The following is a 6,303-nucleotide window of genomic DNA, read 5'->3' as shown; positions in this document are numbered from 1 at the left end:
CTTAGGATCAAGATATAGAACTCTTGGCTCCTCCATCACCACGTCTGCCTGCGCAATGCCATGCTTTCTACCATAATGATAATGGACTGAGCATCCGAACCTGTGAGCCAGCCTCAATTGAATATCGTCCTTTATAAGAGTCGCCTTGGTCATGGTGTCTGCTCACAGCAGTAAAACTCTAACTAAGACACCAATGAAGTCTGAATCCTACACAAAGAAGTGTAGGCAGCTAAGGAAAGTTGGGAGCAAGAGAGGTGGGCCTTCCCTCAGTAAGAGAACACAATTGGTTTGTACAGTGCCCTGAAAATGTACATACAAGTTATATGGACTGCACCAGCTACAGTTAGGAATATATATATGTATATGTGTATGTGTATGTATATGTATACAAGAAATAATAATTACTCAAAAATTGCAATGAATTTGGAGGAGAGCAGGGAGGAGTATATGAATGGGCTTAGAGGGAGAAAACAGAAGGGAAAATGGTGTAATTATATTAGGATCTCAAAACAATTCTGATTATTTGATTATTTGGTCCTTGTTAGATAGAAGCTAATGTTATTTGTCCCAATTCTACTTTGGATTTCATATATTTACAGTGACTTCAGTGAAATTATTAAGATCCTCTCTTCTTTTTAATTAAAAGCAAGTGGAATGCTTCCTGACTTAGCGTGTCATCCCTGTGCAGGGGTCCTGCTAATCTCTGTGTCGTTCCAATTTTAGTAAATGCACTGCTGAAGCGAGCCCTGGATCTTCTCTTAGTGGTCTGGCTTGATTGCTCTTTTGCTAGCTATTTTTCAACATTAAAATAAATTACAAAAGTTCCGGTATCTGAACATGGTGGTACACACTTTAATTCCAAGTGCTGGAGAGGCAGGCAGAGGCAGGCAAACATCTTTGACTTTGAGGCAAGCCTAGTCCACACAGTGAGTTCCAAGACCAGTCAGGGCTACATAATAGGCCCTGCCTAAAAAAAATTGCAGTAAGCACGAGTTATCTTCAGTCCATCCCCTGTAAAAGCTTTATAATGTAAGCATTGATATCTCTATGTTACCAACAAGAAAACAGTCAAAGAACTGAAACCTTCCCAAGGAGCCGTTTGTAAGCTCAGCACTGGGATTTAATCAGGTCTGGCTGGCTCTAGACCAGAGCTCTTTCTAATATTCCACTGTCCAGACAGTAAACTCACAATAAATACAATTTCTAAAAAGCCAGAGGAAAGGATTTTGAGTGTTTTTACTAAGAAATGACTGTTTGAGGAGATAGTTATGTTCCCTTAGATATACAAATTACACAACATAGACAACATCACCCTATGCTCGGCAGAGGTTTATAGTTTGTATGATTTTCCTATATATCAGTCAATAAATAAATAAAATTAAAACATAAGAAAGTTGAGGTTCCCAGGCTGTGTGGTGATTCGTAGATGGAGGATTTTTAGCTGGGACTAGAGAGAACACAGGCAGCTTCTTGTCATGCCTCGTGGCTCAGGGCACTGCCCTGGCTTCCTGGGAAGTGGCCACAGTGTGGGTTTGTGGGTGTGCACATGGAGGGCAGTGCTTTGCCATGCGCTTTGTTTTAATGGGTGTGTCTATTTGAAAAATGATTTTACACTGCTATAACTCGAGTCTAGAAAAATCTGTTCTAACCCTTTCCACGTGAGAAAATTCGAAGGAGCAGAAGGAGCAAATGACTCTTCCAAGCTGTAAAAACAGGGAGCCTCTGCTTCAGATCGCACTTATTCTTGGCACTATTTACACGTGCGTGTAAAGCAGCTAAGCTAGGTTCCATCCTATGGAATTAGTTTAATAGTTTATAACTATCCAAGTAGGAAGAACTTTAGTAGTATTTCCACACAAAAGCCATTTGGGATAGAACGAATGCCACCTGGCAGAGAGAAAACAGGCCAACAGGTGGAGGGAGTTGTTTTAAACAATGTGTAATTATCACTCGACGCTTCTAAACAGGTAGAGATTGTCTCCCCCAAGCTTAGCGGTGATGCTTACAGGGAAGGAGGGGCTGATGGGTTTCTCTGTAGAAGCATGAAGCTTCTGAGGACAGCGGAATTCCATCTCACAGAAGAAAGACATTGAAATGACCTAGTTTCCAGAATCTCATTTGCTCTCTGGAAATGTAGGCATTCGCCTTATAGTTAGACATCATAGGCAATCTATCTCTCTCTCTCCACCTCCGCCCCCCTCCCCAGAAAGAGAAAGAAAATAATTCCTTCTCATTGTTAACTTATCTGGACTCTTCAGTTATTCCCTTTCTCTGCTTAAATCAAATTATTTCCCTTAAGAGAATCAGGAGATACAGCTAATGATAAAAAGAGACGATTCCTGGGCTCCGTGTGTGTGTGTGTGTGTGTGTGTGTGTGTGTGTGTGTGTGTGTGTGTGTGTGTGTGTGTGTGTTACATGGCTGTAACTTCCGACTCTGAGCTTCTAGACACTGGCTGGAGTCTGAGAACCCAGGATATTCTCCTGTCTTCTAACAGTCCTCCAGCCTACACCTGACCAAAGCACTTGTTCCCTTTCCTGAAGCTGGGCTGGCAATTAGGCTCATGAACGTGAAGCTCATTAATGAAAACTAATTGAAAATTAATTCACCATGACTCCCGGGAAGAGCCTGCATTTAAAACGTTGTGTTGTTAGCAAGTGAGTATCTAATCATCAGAGCATGGCAAAATACTTCAGAGTGACACGGAGGTTAATGAGGTGGCCAAGCGTCAGAAAAACAAAGGCTTGTAACAGTAAAATAGCCACCTCGCTTAAAATGCCACCCTGTCCTCCCTCCTGCATCCCCTTCTTGGTCATTTCACCTTTTTACTTTGTTCTCACCTGACAGAGCAGATGCCACGCTGTTGTCCCTTTGCCCACGGATCATCTCCACTGAAGAGATTCTACGATGATTCTCTAAATTAACTATGAATTCTGCAAACACCAACCTATCCACTTTCCAAACCCTCAGGAATCTTATTTTATGTCTCTTAAGTGTATCCTCACAGAAAATCCAAACTTACCCAAGACAGGGTAGTGTGATGAAATCCTCTCCCCTGATTCCCACAGTCGTCTTCCAGAGACTCGTTTTAAGATGTATTTCAGTAACTATCCAAAGACAAATACTCAGATTCCTGAGATGTTTGTTTTTTGCAACTTAGACACTGCACCGCAAAGATACTGACTTTTCTTCCTTTTGTCTTTGTTCACTTGAAAGTATTTACTGAGCTTGAGTCACGGCTCAGCCCGTAGGGCGTTTGCATAACATGCACGAGGCCTTGGGTTCGAACCCTCCCACCAGGAAACAACAGATGTAGAACGTGCCCAGGCACACAATAGGACAACACCATTTCTTCTAAGAGTTTAAAGCACCCTCTGAAGCCTCTTTTATCTACAAGTTTCTAATTTTTTGTTCGTCTAGATTTAATTTTTTTTCCTTGTTAAAATTTTGTTTTCAGTCACTCTGAGTGTGCTCGTTCTCAGTGGAAAACCATCTTTCTTGTTCTGCTCTTGATAGTGTTCAGAGGCTGGCATAAAATGTCGGCAAACTGGTGTGTGACAGAACCTAAGAGTGGCCTTCCTCGCTAGATGTGTTTACTTTTATTATCGCTATCATGAGAAAGTGTTGAATAAGACTCATCACATACTACATTCTGTCATGGATGAAAGAAAATGCCGTGGGTTGGCCAGTTGGTAATGGGGAAGAAACTGTGGTGCGATGAGCCAATTCTCTTTACTTTTTTTTTTTTTTTTTTTTTTCCGGAGCTGGGGACCAACCCAGGCCTTATGCATGCTAGGCAAGCACTCTACCGCTGAGCTAAATCCCCAACCCCCGCCAATTCTCTTTAGATCGGAAAAGAAAGATGCCGTAGTGAGGGTTTCTAGTGCTGTGATAAAATACCACGACCAAAAGCGACTTGGAGAGGAAAGCTTTGTTTCAGTCACATTCTGATCACGACGCTGCAGGAAGAGCAGTCCGGCAGGGGCGGAAGCAGGGGCGGAAGCAGAGGCCGTGTGGAAGAGGCCGTGTGCTGCTCATTGGATTGCTTTTCACAGCTTGCTCAGCCTGCTTTCTTCCCCCTTTCCCCAAATCCCTTACACACAGTGTCTCTGTGTAGCCTTGTCCGTCCTGGAATTTGCTCTGTAGACTAGGCTGGCCTTGAACCCATAGAGATCTGCCTGCCTCTTTTTCCTGGGTGCTGGGATTAAAGGCGTACACCACTACTGCCTGGTTTTAATTTTGTTTTTGTTTTTGGAGACAGTGTTTCTCTGTGTAGCCTTGACTGTCCTGAAACTCGCTCTGTAGACCAGGCTGACCCAAGCTCTGTTTCTTAGACAGTTACATCCCGGACCACCTGCCGGGGGATGGCACCACCCACAATGGGCTGACTCTTCCCAATCTATTATCAATCAAGAAAATACCCCGCTAGCTTGCCCACAGGCCAACCTTTCAGAAGATTCTCTCAGTTGAGGTTCCCTCTTCCCAAATGACTCTAGCTTGTGTCGGTTGACACAAAACTGGACAACATAGAGCAGTAGTTTTTTTTGTTTTTTTTTTTGTTTTTTTTTTTGCAGCGTAGTGGGCAGTGGACGGGCAGTAACTCAGCCTCACTTGTTTTGTTGTTTCTGAAAATGAGAGTGTAAGGAAAGAATTTTAGCTATGAATTATTTTTTTCTATTTGATTGTTACCTAAGTCAAGTTGTGTCTCCTCCAGCATCCGATCCCTGCACATTTAATTTCTCAAGAACTCCAGTAAGTATTCTAGCTTCAGTCTCAACCCAAAAAAGAGGGTAACCACGTTATCTTTGGCAGGTTCTTCAGGAAAAAAAAAACAACTTTAAAAAGCTGTCCTGGAAAAAAAAATTTTTTTTTTTTGTAAATTCTTTTAAGGTCTTCTGTTAGTTTATTTTGCAGCTTTACCGTGCTGGAGTTGGAACCCACACTAAAGAACTTAGACATAGCCTCCTGGTAGAGCAAAGATGTTTTTGTTTTGAAACAGGGTCTTCATGTGTAGCCCTGGCTTGCGTGTAAATCACCACACATATACACGCCAGGCTGGCCTCAAACTCACAGAGACCCATAGGACTCTGCCTCCCTGGTGCTAGAACCAAAGGTGCGCACCACCGCGCCCTGCAGGCGTGGATGTGTGTGAGCCTCCTCTTGCTTAGCACACTCACATGTGTGTGATTTGTGACTCCCTGCTTCTAGAAAGTTATTTTAGAATAATTTTGCTTTTGTATTTTTAAAGTGTTCTTATTTTTGAGGCATGAACCCCACGTGACATCGTTGTGAGTTTCTCCTCCAAACTCCCAGTCAAACAAGTTAGTAACAGTAATTCAGGTCTGCTGTAATGTTTTGAAACAAGACCCTTTTAAGACAAAGCACACAAATGAAACCAGGGAGCGTGGCCAAGTAAAAAGTTAGTCAGCCGATGTTACACACTCAGCACTGTCCAGGAGGAAGAGACAGACATCGGGCTCTAATTCTGACGCTGTCTGTCTGTCCTCTTTAATCTTTTTTCCATCATATTTTTTTGTGTGCATTGGTGTTTTGTTTGCAAGTGTGCCTGTGTGGAGGTTGTGATCCTGGAACTGGAATTACAGAGCTGCCACTGGGAATTGAACCTGGGTCCTCTGGAAGAGAAGCCAGTGCTCTTAAGCGTGAAACATCTTTCCAGCTCTGATTTTTCTTTTTAGAATTTAACTACTAAGAAGAATTTTATGCTCTTCGATTTTTAGAAGACAATATACTACTAATACTCACAACCTTACCAGACTTAGCTTCATTGAGGAACGAGAGTCTCAAAAAAAGATATGGATTATTTCGATGGTGAGTCTGTCTGTTAAATGTAATACTTGGTCAGATATCTCCCTCCCTTGATTGCATTTCTTCTACATTTATAGCTCATGGGGTTATTATGTTGTCTATGTCATGAGACCTCTTTGCCCTGCCATGTACAAGAGTGAATGTATGGAATGTTAGCAAGGGTCTGAGACCAGAAGGGAAGGAGATGGTTGAAGCTCAGATCCACTGCGAGAAGAGTCCAGGGCTGACTGCTAACAGCGGCCCAGGAAGGTCTGCTCTGCTTTATAGGAAGGCAAGGATAAACAGCGTGTGTGCCATCGGAGAGCTTTGCCAAACGAAACACAGGCAAATCTCTTTTGAGTTTCTTCGTGAATCTTCCTAAATCCGGTACTCATTGTCTAAATATTAAAGTCCTTGGCGGTTGCCCAGACAGGGAGTTTTAAAACAGGAGCCATGTTGAATGGTAGTATCAAAGAGAACATGACCATATCCCTTTATTA

General features: G+C 42.7%; 1 non-coding gene across 1 annotated transcript; it reads right to left on the bottom strand.

Annotated features, from left to right (window-relative positions):
* Positions 1-643: 643 nt before the first annotated feature.
* LOC116902485 lies at positions 644-745 on the bottom strand. Its single transcript, XR_004388101.1, has one exon. It is a non-coding gene; the product is annotated as a U6 spliceosomal RNA (small nuclear RNA).
* Between the last annotated feature and the right edge of the window lie 5,558 nt (positions 746-6,303).

This window comes from Rattus rattus, chromosome 5 (assembly GCF_011064425.1).
Source record: "Rattus rattus isolate New Zealand chromosome 5, Rrattus_CSIRO_v1, whole genome shotgun sequence".
NCBI classification, from domain to species: Eukaryota; Metazoa; Chordata; class Mammalia; order Rodentia; family Muridae; genus Rattus; species Rattus rattus.
Note: the sequence above shows the minus strand (reverse complement) of the source record. Positions and strands in the feature narration are given on the sequence as shown.